The sequence below is a fragment of the Malus domestica genome, chromosome 03 (genome assembly GCF_042453785.1).
Source record: "Malus domestica chromosome 03, GDT2T_hap1".
In the NCBI taxonomy this organism is placed as follows: Eukaryota; Viridiplantae; Streptophyta; class Magnoliopsida; order Rosales; family Rosaceae; genus Malus; species Malus domestica.
In genome coordinates, this window is record NC_091663.1 from 34,625,933 (window position 1) to 34,641,100 (window position 15,168).

Here is a 15,168-nt window from a genome sequence, read left to right on the forward strand (position 1 = left end):
GGAAACTTTTGGGAGAGACAGGTATAACATGGCTCACTGACCTTTTCAATAGGATTTTGAAAACGAAGAAGATGCCAAATGAGTGGCGAACGAGCACTTTGGTGCCTATCTACAAGAATAAGGGCGACGTACAAAATTGCATGAACTATAGGGGTATTAAGCTAATGAGTCATACAATGAAGCTCTGGGAGAGAGTCATTGAGCATAGATTGAGGCAAGAGACACGGGTTTCGGACAACCAATTCGGGTTCATGCCAGGGCGCTCAACCATGGAGGCAATCTATCTCTTACGAAGATTGATGGAAAGATATAGAGATGGGAAAAAGGATTTACACATGGTCTTTATAGATTTGGAAAAAGCGTATGATAGGGTCCCAAGAGACATTCTTTGGAGGATTTTAGAGAAGAAAGGAGTACGAGTAGCATATATCCAAGCTATAAAGGATATGTACGAAGGAGCAAAGACTGCCGTAAGAACTCATGAAGGACAAACCGAAAGCTTTCCCATAACTGTAGGATTACATCAAGGCTCATCCTTAAGTCCTTACCTTTTTGCGTTGGTAATGGATGAGTTAACAGGACATATTCAAGATGATATTCCTTGGTGTATGCTTTTCGCAGACGATATAGTGTTGATAGATGAAACTCAGGAAGGGGTAAATGCAAAGCTTAACCTTTGGAGAGAAGTGTTGGAATCTAAAGGTCTTCGCCTAAGCCGATCAAAGACAGAATATATGGAGTGCAAGTTCAGTGCAAATGGAGGCCAAAACGAGTTAGGGGTGAGGATCGGAGATCAAGAAATACCAAAGAGCGACCGTTTTCGTTACCTAGGATCTATCTTGCAAAAGAACGGAGAATTAGATGGAGATCTAAACCATAGAATACAAGCTGGATGGATGAAGTGGAAGAGTGCATCCGGCGTGTTGTGTGACCGCCGTATGCCACTGAAGCTCAAGGGAAAATTTTATAGGACGGCAATAAGGCCGGCGATGCTGTATGGCACAGAATGTTGGGCGGTGAAACATCAACACGTACACAAAATGGGTGTAGCGGAGATGAGGATGCTTCGTTGGATGTGTGGGCACACGAGAAAGGATAAGATTAGGAATGAGGATATCCGGGGTAAAGTAGGAGTAGCCGAAATTGAAGGAAAGATGAGAGAAAATCGGTTACGGTGGTTTGGACATGTGCAAAGAAGGCCTACTGACGCTCCGATTAGAAGATGCGACTATGGGACAGAGGTTCAGGGCCGAAGGGGTAGAGGAAGACCTAGGAAAACTTTGGAAGAGACTCTAAGAAAAGACTTAGAGTACTTGGATCTAACGAAGGACATGACACAGGATCGAGCACAATGGCGTTCTAAGATTCATATAGCCGATCCCACTCAGTGACTTGGATTTTCCAAGTCTCCAACCGAGAAGTTTTCCTCACTCGGGAAATTAAGGGAACACTACCCCAACCTACATGCTCCACTCAGAAAGCTTCAACATACAAGCTTCAACAAAAGAAAATTCAAAGAACTTAGCGAAGAAGGCTTTGGTGTATTTAACACAATACGTTGAAATGAAGGAAAGCTTATTTATTGATATCCCCGATAAGCTACAAATATGTACATATACATGAGTCAAAATAAACACACAAGAGGGAGCCTTCACAAAGGTTGCTTAGGAGAAGTCTCAGCAGTTGGTAGAGCCCCAGAAAGAGAAGGCACCGGAGGGGGATCATTTGGAGCCTCAGTACTGGACAGAACCCTAGAAGGAGGAGGCATCAGAGGTTGATCATTTGGAGCTTCATTACGCGGTACAGCCCCAGAAGACGAAGGCAATAAATGCCTTTGGAACAAACCCACAAATCTCTGATGATCAAGTAAAACCTGACCATCAGTTTCCTTCATCTGGTCAAGCTTCCTCTTCATGTTTGTAGCATAGTCATGTGCGAGCCGGTGCAACTGTTTATTCTCATGCTTGAGCCCTCTAATCTCCTGTTTGAGACTCATCACTTCAGCCGCCAATGATTCAACTTGGCGGGTTCGAGCAAATAGGCGTTGGGCCATATTACACACAGAACCTGCACACTGAACACTAAGAGCCAGCGAATCCTTAACAGCTAACTCATCAGACCGTTTGGAAAGTAGTCTGTTATCTTTGGGAGTGAGAAGGTTCCTGGCCACCACCGCAGCGGTCATATCATTCTTCATCACGGAATCCCCAACGGTAAGAGGACCAGTAGGGGAGACGAAGGATGGGCGCCATATGTTGTCTAGAGAAGGCGGGGCTGCCTCTTCAACAAGGTTCAATTCAAAACGACGGTCGGAGGGGCCACACATTTTCAAAGGTGTTGAAGAGAGAAGAGGTCGGACAAATCAAGATCTTAGAAGTGCAAGAATGAAGCTTCTACTGGTGGAGATTCAAGTGTGCTTTAGAACTTAATGCCAGCCCCTATAAAAATCTGCACTCGACGGAGCTTCAGAAATCGAAGAGGCGCCTGCTCAGAAATCGAAGAGGCGTTTGCTTTCTCAAAAGCTGAGCTGCTTAGAGATCACGAGGGTTGATCTCAGAAATCGAAGAGCCTTTTGCTTTCTCAAAAGTTGGGCTGCTCAAAGACCACGAAGGCCGATCTCAAAAATCGAAGAGGCGCTCGCTTTCTCAAAAGCTGGGCTCCCCAGAGACCACGAGGGCCGATCTCAGAAATCGAAGAGGCACCTACTTTTCCAGCCTTGTCAGCACCTGTCACACGCACACTCAGCTTTGCGGAAATTATGGGCATTCTGTCGAAGACTTCTGGGGAAGTAGAAAACACATGAATCTTACTGTTCAATCACCCACTTCCCACACCCAACAATAGCTCATGGGTACCACAGATAACTTTGCCAAAGTTCTCTGCCAAAGTTGAGCACGTGAAGCTTGCAGCTCCCACTACATCGCTCTGACCAAGAAGGGTAAAAGAATAGCAAAGAAACAGCACTAACAAAGTTTAGACCCATAAATTTTGAAGGTCTAGCTACCATATTATTACCCACAAGGGTAAAGGAACAGTACCACTGCTGGATAATTGGAAAGTCCCTGTGTGTCAACCTCTGTGCTTCGTGGCAAGGTAGACTAGCAAACATGCCCAATCTTTACTCACATTCGAGAAAACACTCCCAATAAGATTGCTTGCTCCAAAATCGAAGAGGCACCGTCCTCCGAATCTCGAGAGCCAGACTCTCAACATGACTACTTTATTAAAAATCGAAGAGAAGGTAAAGGAACAGTACCATTGCTGGATAATTGGAAAGTCCCTGTGTGTCAACCTCTGTGCTTCGTGGCAAGGTAGACTAGCAAACATGCCCAACCTTTACTCACATTCGAGAAAACACTCCCAACAAGATTGCTTGCTCCAAAATCGAAGAGGCACCGCCTTCCGAATCTCGAGAGCCAGACTCCCAACATGATTACTTTCTCAAAAATCGAAGAGACATTGCTCCCCGAATCTTCGAGAGCCAGACCCCCAGCATGATTGCTTTCTCAAAAATCGATGAGGCATCGTTCTCCGAATCAATCGAAGAGGCGCTCGTTTTCTCAAAAGCTGGGCTGCTCAGAGACCACGAGGGCCGATCTCAGAAATCGAAGAGGCACCTACTTTTCTAGCCTTGTCAGCACCTGTCACACGCACACTCAGCTTTGCAGAAATTATGGGCATTCTGTCGAAGATTTCTGGTGAAGTAGAAAGCACATGAATCTTACTGTTCAATTACCCACTTCCCACACGCAACAATAGCTCATGGGTACCACAGATAACTTTGCCAAAGTTCTCTGCCAAAGTTGAGCACGTGAAGCTTGCAGCTCCCACTACATCGCTCTGACCAAGACAGGTAAAAGAATAGCAAAGAAACAGCACTAACAAAGTTTAGACACATAAATTTTGAAGGTCTAGCTACCATATTATTACCCACAAGGGTAAAGGAACAGTACCACTGCTGGATAATTGGAAAGTCCCTGTGTGTCAACCTCTGTGCTTCGTGGCAAGGTAGACTAGCAAACATGCCCAACCTTTACTCACATTCGAGAAAACACTCCCAACAAGATTGCTTGCTCCAAAATCGAAGAGGCACCGTCCTCCGAATCTCGAGAGCCAGACTCCCAACATGACTACTTTCTCAAAATCGAAGAGAGGGTAAAGGAACAATACCATTGCTGGATAATTGGAAAGTCCCTGTGTGTCAACCTTTGTGCTTCGTGGCAAGGTAGACTAGCAAACATGCCCAACCTTTACTCAAATTCGAGACAACACTCCCAACAAGATTGCTTGCTCCAAAATCGAAGAGGCACCGCCCTCCGAATCTCGAGAGCCAGACTCCCAACATGATTACTTCCTCAAAAATCGAAGAGACACTGCTCTCCGAATCTCGAGAGCCAGACCCCCAGCATGATTGCTTTCTCAAAAATCGAAGAGGCATCGTTCTCCGAATCTCGAGAGCCAGATACCACAGACCACTTTTTCAAAGTGCTCTGACAGAGTTAAAACATGTGAAACTGACAGCTCCCACTACCGTGCTATGATCAAGCAGGGTAAAGGAATAGCATTACTACTTGTTGTTAGGGAGACGCCTATATATGTCGACCTCCATCCCCAACGGACAGGCAGACCTGCAAAAATGCTCAACCCTTCATCATATCTGAGAGGGCACTCCCAACGAAGCCTTTCGAAATATTCAGCTTTCTTTCCCCCCGATAATACCTCTGCAAACAAGCTATACTAGAGCAAGAATATCTCATATCATCAGGGTTAAAAGCAAGAGTATCCCATATCATGCTTTTTCCCTGTCTTTTCCTTTGGCCTTGTTTTTACCTGCAAGACAAGGAGAAAGAGAGCAATCAGTCAGCACTTGGAATCAAGCTTCCAGCCAGGAACTGACTGCCTGGAACCCCTTACCTGATTACTTACCTGACATTGCTCTCGAGTACTCATCTTCAACATCTTATGTTTCCAGGGAAGATTCCGTATCTGCTTGAGGAACAGATAGGGCAAGTGCGAAGGATACAAGGAAGCATGTGGAGACAAGCGTAACAGCACACGTGCCGATACATCCATTACTCTGTCAAAAGCAAAAGTATCCCATATCAGCAGGGTGGAACGTACTCTAGATTTGATGGACTTGTTTTGACCCTCAAATTCTTCAGTCGGCCTTATACTCTGGAGGAAACCAGAAAACCCTCCAGCTCAGTTCAAGAATAAGCCTGTGGAAAGTTACTTCTTCAAAAGCAAAAGTATCTCATATCATCTCTTCTCATTTTTCTTCTCTTTATCCTTCATGCTGTTGCAAGATGGGGAGAAGGTGAACAATCAGTCGGAGCTCTGATTGCTTACCTTGTCTGTCACCTCTTTCAGCAGACCCCCTAGCTCGGCGACTTGGGGGACTCCTACTACATGGTTTGTATCGCGCTTGACCAAGCCTGAAACTACAAGTAAGCTTCAAGTGAAATTGATACATTACCTTGTGCATCTCCACCAGTTAAATATACCACCCCTAGATGGAGGAAAAGTACTTCCTGAGAAGATGCCACATCTACCTATGAGACAGATAAGGCAAGTCAAGACGACACCACACTCCGATACTTAGAAGTTTCGTGATTACGAGATCATTCTCCCACAATATTTCCTAATATCATTTGTACTAAATCATTCACTTGTACTCACTAAAGGAGAGTTTGAACCTATGTACTTGTGTAAACCCTTCACAATTAATGAGAACTCTTCTATTCCGTGGACGTAGCCAATCTGGGTGAACCACGTACATCTTGTGTTTGCTTTCCTATCTCTATCCATTTATATACTTATCCACACTAATGACCGGAGCAATCTAGCGAAGATCACAAAAAGCGACCGTTTTCGCTACCTAGGATCTATCTTGCAAGAGAACGGAGAATTAGATGGAAATCTCAACCATAGAATACGAGCTGGATGGATGAAGTGTAAGAGCGCATCCGGCGTGTTGTGTGACCGTCGTAGGCCACTTAAGCTCAAGGGAAAATTTTATAGGACGGCAATAAGGCCAGCGATGTTGTATGGCACAGAATGTTGGGCGGTGAAGCATCAACACGTACACAAAATGGGTGTAGCGGAGATGAGGATGCTTCGTGCGATGTGTGGGCACACGAGAAAGGATAAGATTGGGAATGAGGATATCCGAGGTAAAGTAGGAGTAGCCGAAATTGTAGGAAAGATGAGAGAAAATCGGCTCCGGTGATTTGGACATGTGCAAAGAAGGCCGACTGACGCTCCGGTTCGAAGATGTGACTACGGGACAGAGGTTCAGGGCCGAAGGGGTAGAGGAAGACCTAGGAAAACTTTGGAAGAGACTCTAAGAAAAGACTTAGAGTACTTGGATCTAACGGATGACATGACACAAAACCGAGCGCAATGGCGTTCTAGGATTCATATAGCCGACCCCACTTAGTGGGAAAAGGCTTTGTTGTTGTTGTTGTTGTTGTAATGAGACTGTTGCATTATCTTTACGTGCGGTGGGATTTGGAGAATATATGACTACTTTAAGGTTATCAAATTCAAACATTTGGTCATTTTATTCTCACAAATTATTAGGTGCGTCAATTTCTAGTTTTCAGTGTAAGAGTTGCCAAACAAAATAAAAAAAATTGATTTCCATGCTTGAACTTCCAACTTCTAGCTCACTCCCGACTTTTTTCGTCAAACTCAAAACACAAGTTGGAATTCTAGTATTATTAAGATCATATATTGTAGTTTTTCTTTTACAAATGATAGCATTAGTGAGTTAAATTGTTAAATATTAGTGAAAATGAGAGATTGCTAGGGATCGAACATGCACTAGGGTGCATATGCATTATTATTTTTTCTTGCATATTTGGAAAAAAAAAAATCTGCCTTAAATAAATACATAGGTGCATATATAGAATCTCATATAATGCACATATTTTCCATCCTTAAATGATTAAATCTCTCTTCGACAAAAAAAAAATGATTAAATCTCTCCACAAACGGACTTACTAGCCGTTGTTTTTTTTTTCTGTGGGGGGGAGAAGTTAGCCGATTATTTATTTATGGTTTCTAATTCTAAACAATAATAATTTTGATTAAGAAAATATTTTGTAAACAAAATGAAAGGGCATTATGGTAAATAGCCAGGGAAAGGAGACGAGAATCTTTCTAGTACTGGGCAGAAACGACAGAGTCAAAAGGAGGGCGGTGCGGCAGCAAAGATTGGGCGGTCGTCATTCGTCACGCGACTAATAATATTCTCCAAAATTGGACAGCTTGTATTTTTTATTCTTTTTTCTGATTGGAGGACCACGTGTATTTCATGAAGAATACACCCCAACATTTCATTTTAGAATCCGTATCCTCTTTATGAGGATCTCGGAGATCCGTAAATCGTGTTCATTTATCGTATATCGTGCGATCAGTTTTTATCAGGTATTGTTTGTGTTCAATTTTAAATAATAAAATTTAAAATGATTTCTGACCACACGATGTATGATGGACGGACAAGATAGATGGGTTCCTGGAAGGGATGTGCTATCCACACATCCTATTTTACTTCTCACACACCCTTTCATAATTTCTGTCCGTTGATATTCTTTAATTTATCTGATCCGACGGTCGAAAATTAAAAAGGTTTGTGAGAAGTAAAATGAGATGTGTGGATATCACACCCATTTCCGGAATATTCACAAAGAAGATCCTTATTCTTCAATTTATAGCAACTCTACTAGGCATTGAACTTTGAACTACAATAAACTCGGATTTTTATCGTGAATGGTTTTTTATGTTATGTCAACTCATAGTTTGGTTCTTTATGTTTCAAACTCATCAATTTCGTTTCTCATCTCTTGCTTTGATCATTAATATTGTATTTGTCGTCCACCTTCGTTAATAATCCGTTATTAGGGTGCTGACGTGGCAATCGTATAGGGTCTACAAAGTCAATTAAATGATGCCATGTAGATTAATGAGTTTGGAATATCAAGGACTAAACTAATGAGTCGACGCAGTTAGGCGACAAGAACTGACCAAAACAAGAGATGAATGACAAAATTGATGAGTTTAGAACATAAAGGACCAAACTAATGACATGACGAAATATAAAGGATCATTTGTAAAAATATCCTATTAACTCTTACCAACTTAAATGAAGGAGTTCCAACTTATATAATTTTAAAAATGATATAATACTCATGTGGAAGTGTTTTTAAAATGACTAAAAATATTTTTGGTGAATAAATTTTTGAAACCAACCGTTAGTAAAAAAAAAAAAAAACACTTGTACAAAAAGCATATACTCGGTGCTTATTATCAAAAAAAAAAAAAGGAACACTTCAAGTACTTTTGGAACCTAAAATCAAACCAACAGTAATTTCAGTCATTTTACAAGCACTTACAGACGTGGTCATATGTTTATGGTAAATGTAACACAGTTGATTTGTTTTGTATGCATTAGTGAGGATAAGAAAAGTGATGTTACGTAAATCATTGGGTTAGTCCAGTGATAGTGTGAAAATTGATAAGTAAAAGAGAATGACCAAAAGATGGTATTAATTTTAATTGTCAATTCTAGTTATGTCCACACCCTCTATCCTTATAAGTACTGAGAGAGTGACATTGTGTTGCATGCCAAACACTACATCTAAGATACATAAATAAATAGGATGCAAGTAGGAAACACTAAGTTTTAAACACGTCTCCTATTCATATTTTAAATGGTTTAGATGCTGAGAAACACATAAGATGTGAAATGATTAACAAATAATTGACCCACTTTTTAATTTCATTGGTTCTATAAATGTATGGCCCCTTGTGAAACAACAATGCTTGAGTTAGTAAGAAATTTATCAACTGTATTTTCAAGTGGTGGATTATTTTAGTAAATTTTTTTTTTAAAACTTTTTTTTTCTACCAAAAAATAACATTAAGGAGAAAAACAACGGGTACAACTAAGAGCACCATGATCGAGTTTAACTTACTTCGTCTCAAATTCAAATCTTTATACATTCTTTAGTGTAACTTAAATTCGCTTTTAATTACCAACTGGTTTTGCATGTAACTATCAAATAGTTCATATATGAAATTGAAACAAGGTTAGAAATTAATTAATTAATTTCTGTAAAATTATATCAAACTCTCAGAGTGTTAGAGGTCAAGCGTGGTTTAATTATAACAATAGTTAAGGAACCTGAAAAAGTAGTTGTCCACCCATCAATAGTTATAATTGATATGCATATGCCTCCATTAGCAGAATTAATCTAGAATTAATCTACTTTTCTCGAAATTTTTTCCTTTCATACATGTTTTCCAATTTTTTTCTTTTGACACACCCCGACCGAGGTCAAGGCATGCTGCTCGTCATGTGAGAGTGATGTAGCCATGTGCACAGTGTGAAAGCGATAAAGATAGCAAATATACGAATAATTAAAAATCACATTAATATAGTGCACTACTAGCAGGGAGTGATAGGAGTTATTTACAACCGTAAACACTTATAATCAAAGCATAAAAAGTCTAGGTGCAGTCCAGTAGGTCAAGTACTAGTTACACAGTACCATAAATGTCCTACTATTATTCAATAGGTTAGAACTGCCGACGATTCTGAGCCACCAACAGCAAGCTTACTTAGAACCTGGAGGGGCGCAAAACAGAAAACGTGAGTGGGCAAAAACAAATGTTTTACAAAATCATTTCATTTATCAATATACTAACCCCTCGCTGTAAAACATGTATTATTTTCCCAAAATCAAGATATAAGCATGTACATATATATATATATATCTGAAATCATAACAATTCAGTACATGCTTCACATAATCATATCCATATGTATACCATGCCAAAATGTAACAAAGTAAACAATCCAAGTAATAATAATTTCAGAGAAATATGATATGTTAGCCGGAACTTCTGTGGTAGTTTGTACGGCTGAATTCATAGCTCAAACTCAATCTAGCCGGAGTCACTACTATGACCTATACTATACGACAATGTACTGCACATAAGTCAGAACCCCTAGACAGGGTCTGTACGACAAGGTTGGGTGTAATATAATTATGCTCAACTCTATTCTCTCATAATAGCCGGGCAATAAATCGCTAGTCACATACGAGTCGGAACCATGAATAAGGTCTGTACGACAAGACTGTGCACTTAAGTTGGATCAAATATGAGCATATAGTGCGGGAGGTGACGTAAATAAACAGGCCTGTAATTCATATCTCTGGCTAATTCACAATCACCCTAGGTGCAACTTTATGAGCTCAACATTACTTAATCACATATCACATCATCGATGATTCACACAACCAAACATAACTTACTTGAACTCACATGTGCCTCCACAGCTCCACATTTATATATATATATATATATATATATATATATATATGCAACCATGCAATGCATATTCAAAATATAGAAGCATTTGGCATATTATTTCTAAGCATACTTTCCTTAAAAATGCATTTCTGGGAAATATATCAAGTATATAAGTATATACTGAAAACAAAAGCCCACTCACTGGTATGTCGAAGGGTCGTAGCCCCCGAGTCGCCCGTGGATACGCTCGTCCTCGGGATAAGTCTCACATATATGCGAATTAATTATAAAAACGTTATTTTAAAGCACATATACAAAACTAGCTAATAACTTCTCATACATTGCTCAATTTTAGTATTTAAATATACCAACGTGACCTACACAACCTCACGAATATTGTGATATTTTTAGATAATTTTTTAGGTGGCTCACGCGCCCCCACGCGCGGGGAGGGCACGGCCTCACGTGCGACCCACGCGCATCGTCTTCAACCTCCAGACGCCGGAACTGTGTCATCGGCGCCGAATTCTAGGTAGACCTGCAACTGCCCATTTGTCACTCGTTTTTGCACCATTTTCCTATATTTTATACCAAAATGAAGCTCATAACTTGTAGAACACGATCATACTAATTTAAAGTTCTAAAAGTCACGGAATCTCACTGGAAAATTCCAAGAAAACCGGCCAAACTTCGTCCACACGATCCCGACGTCCAAAACCTTCAAATGAAGAACTCCGAGCTTCCTTGGGACATCACTAAGCTTCCTACAAGCCTGGATTGTCCTAAAACATAACCATTTAAAAGTTCATGAATAGTGCTCAACTCAGAGCTTGAATTTTCAACGTGATATCGAACGAGTTCTTACCTAAAATGGGTACCTTTGAACTCGTATGGTCCTCACGAGCACAATGGTACTAATTTTGGCCACAATCCGTGAAGTTTCAAGGGTCTTGGGTGCTTGTCCGTACCATTTCGAAGGAGAGAGAGAGAGAGTCCGAGAGATAGAGAGAGAACACGGGAGGGAAGAGAGATATAAAGTAATGTGGATGTGTGTGTGTGGTCCAATCTACACACCAATCACAACTAACCAAGGTTTAGTTCTCATTGGCCCCAAAAACTTAGGAAAATAATTATATTGGTCCATTTCTAAAACCATGTCACATACGACTCATCTCAACGCCCAAGGGCATTCTAGTCTTTTCACACCTTCGATAAAAGTATTTCGGAACAGGCTGTGACATCTTTCATAGTCCAAAATTATTAAGTAGGTTTGAGAATCAAGGTGAAAATTTTGACTCAAAAAAATCAACAGAGAGAGAGAGAGAAATGAGAGTTCAACTCTTTCCGTAAAATTGATCACAAAGTGTTTTATTATCCTAAATTCCGAGAATAAAGATGCATCAATCAAAATAGAGATAGTTACCATGACTATGTAATTTGTTGCCTTATGAGTATAGAATTATTTACAAGTTATGCAAAATTGGCAGAAACGAAGAGATTAGAAAAGGGATCAAATTTCGGTTTGATCATCATGTATTCTTGTTGGTAGCTAGGGTTTTCAAAGTCTAAATTAGTGGGAAGTGATATTGTTTAGACTCTTGTGTCGAAAGGGATATTTTTAAATGAATTATTTTCAAAAAGGGATAATGGCGGCTAGGTCCGATTACTTGATTATTATAAATGATTCAAAAAAGGTGTACAGAATTAGCAGCCCCCCAAAAGAGGCCACACCAAAAACAAGCTTTGGAGGCTTTGACCGTTAGATAACAATCAAACACTAATTAAAAGGATTTATCTAATTTAAAAGGATAGTCAAGTTTAAATTGATATATGAGAGAGAGAGAGAGAGAGAGAGAGAGAGAGAGAGAGAGAGTGAGGGTGTTTTCTACGTTAGGGGTGACCATGCATTGTTGGAATTGGAGTGTAACTGAGAGCAAGAGTCTCTTCTTGCAAGTTAAACAATAGGTAGGGATATAGAATTCTGGCAAACGCAGTGGGACTTTGCTTTTTCCAGAAATTTTGATCCACTTTTTTTGTGAGCAAAAGCAATTGATGACTTGAAACAAAGTCACCAAGCCACTTTGGTTACACAAAACTTTTATGGAAGCAAAACTCTACAAATCAAAGCTTCAGTTATGCATCTACACACACCCTCTATATGTCTCTAGGATATCATATAATTACTACAAGAAGAATGAGATAATCATAGATATGAATAAGATTGATTGATAATGCTTTTGGAGAGCACCTATGAGTTAGCGAATTGTCGTGAGTTCTGGCCGTTAATGCATGCAAAAAGAAATAAGCGTAGTTTTGAAGAAGAAGAAGAAGAAGAATGTTAAATTAGACACTTATATTTTAGTGAGTGACTGTCAGCCGTTAATGCATGTAATTAGTAGGCGATTCTAAGATATTGATGCAAAAGTAAAGAATAAGTATAATTAATGTTTTGATTAGTTGTCTATGCATTAGTGGATAACTGTCAGCCGTTGATGCATATTAAGACTAAACTTACTTACACGTGAGATTATTCCTAGCAAAATTCTTTGTAAAGAATAGGCTGAATGGCGTGTACACGTGAAGTGTATGAGAAAAAGCAAGCAAGATGCGCTATGTGATTGGGAGCTTATGGGGCTGACCAGAAGACAAATGTAGCGTCCAAGCCTAAATGCAAAGTGCAAACTTTTACAGCCACCAAAACGAAACCGTACCCACACCAAACCCTACATGGGAAGTACTCCACTTTTTACTTTAACATCATTATTTTAATATTTTGATGTCACACTTATTATTCATAAAAATTAAAATTAAGATTTCTCATTTACATGTAACAAAAAGTATTTAACAACTAAATTATACTGCTTAGCAACAACCACATTATTAAGACAAATCAATGAAAGATTGAAACAAGTGAGCGCTAAATGGGCCCTTCTGAAAGTATACATATACATTAAGAGCATCTTCAAGATAAAATCTAAATTTTTGTTAACCTAACAAATGAATAGTGTTAAAAAACTATTTTAGCTAATTAGTTTAACTTTTTATCTTCATTAACACTCCGTAATTTAACAAACTTTGAATATTTTTCATTAACACTTCAAACTCAACCTACTCAATTTCTAAAACACCCTTCTCATCTTGGCTCAAGGGTACACCCTTGAGTTTTATTATTTTTCTAATATTTAGCAAGTGAATAGTTGCACTATAAATTTAAAGAGTGATTATTTATTTTGCTATAATAAAAACTCTTTTACAACATCTAGTAAATTTTTTTATTTAAATATAACTTTTAAAATAGAATTTTGGTTGTTTTACAGCATTTCTCGAAAATGTTGTGACGAAGGAAATTCAAGATAGATGTGTGTGTATATATCTATATATCTATATATGGATAGGTAATTAGCCAGCAATGCAACATGTCATAGATTCTAAATTGCTTTTATCATATAGTTGCGAAAGGCATGATGGTGTTAGGTAAAAGTGCGGACAAGTGTGAGGCTGGTGATGATGCATGTGCTCCATCTTAATCACAAGCTTTGATAGATGACACAGAAATGATCGATTTCCATGAGAAATAATAGCTCAGGTTGTTGCATGTTGGGACGATAGCGAGTCCTTGCATTTTGTCATTTCTTGATCAATCAAACCTTTGTTATTTTGCTCAACATAGAAAAAGTTAATTGACCCACTAATATTAATATTCTTGTAAATGCCCCATCCATATATCAAATCATTGATTTGTGTATAGGGGTGTGCTATCCACACACCCATTTTTACTTCTTCCACACACTTGTTAATTTCTGTCATTTGATCTTCTTCAATTCATCCGATCCGACGGCCGAAAATTAAAAGGATGTGAGAGAAGTAAAAAATGGTGTGTGGATATCACATCCCTTGTGTATAATGTGTAAGTATTTTTTTTAATTTATTATTATTAAGCAGAGAGAGAAGAATTCGAAACTATCACAATAATTTAGAGTAGAGGAAGTTTTGAACCTGGGAGGCATGGGTAAAAACTCAATACTCTATCCACAAAGGCATTTTACAATGGTTACATGAGCGTGATATCTAAATATAAGAATTAGGCATCGAAAATTTGATTCGTATTACGCCATTGCCACAGTTGTATGAGTTTGACAGGTCAGTTTTGTATATTAGTGTGGAACCTGTCTACTTTTTTATTTTCTCTATTTTATGATTGGTTACCTCTTTTCTCTCTCTTGTCATTTGTTGTATATGCATCATATTCATGAGTTCAATATACTAAGAGGTATTAGGTTCGATTCTCGTCAAAGGCGGGCAAATTTGAATCAGTTTATTGATAGCTCATTGTAAGGCTTAACCCACTCCCCCACCCCTCTTAGTGTAGATAATATTGTTTGTTAATATATATATATATATATATATATATATATATATATATATATATATATTGAACTCAAAACTAAGAATCACTCTCACAAAACTTTTCCGGTCCATAGAAATTTAATTCTTATATTATTGGTAGACACTCATTTTTTCAGACTGTGGAAGGCCTAATAAAAATAAAACAACCATCTTCTTCATCATAAATGGTCCGTTTGTTCTAAAATGATCTGACCAGATAAAGAAATTTAATTCTTATATTATTGGTAGCGCACTCATTTTTTTAGATTGTGGAAGGCCTAATAAAAATAAAACAACCATCTTCTTCATCATAAATGATTCGCTTGTTCTAAAATGATCTGACCAGATGAGGTTCTAATTCCTAGTATCGCTTGAATCTTCACTTTGTTGGACAAGGTTCTAAATTCTGAGTACACATATATGACTGTATGTCAGAAAGAGCAAAAACTTGTTTCTAGAAGC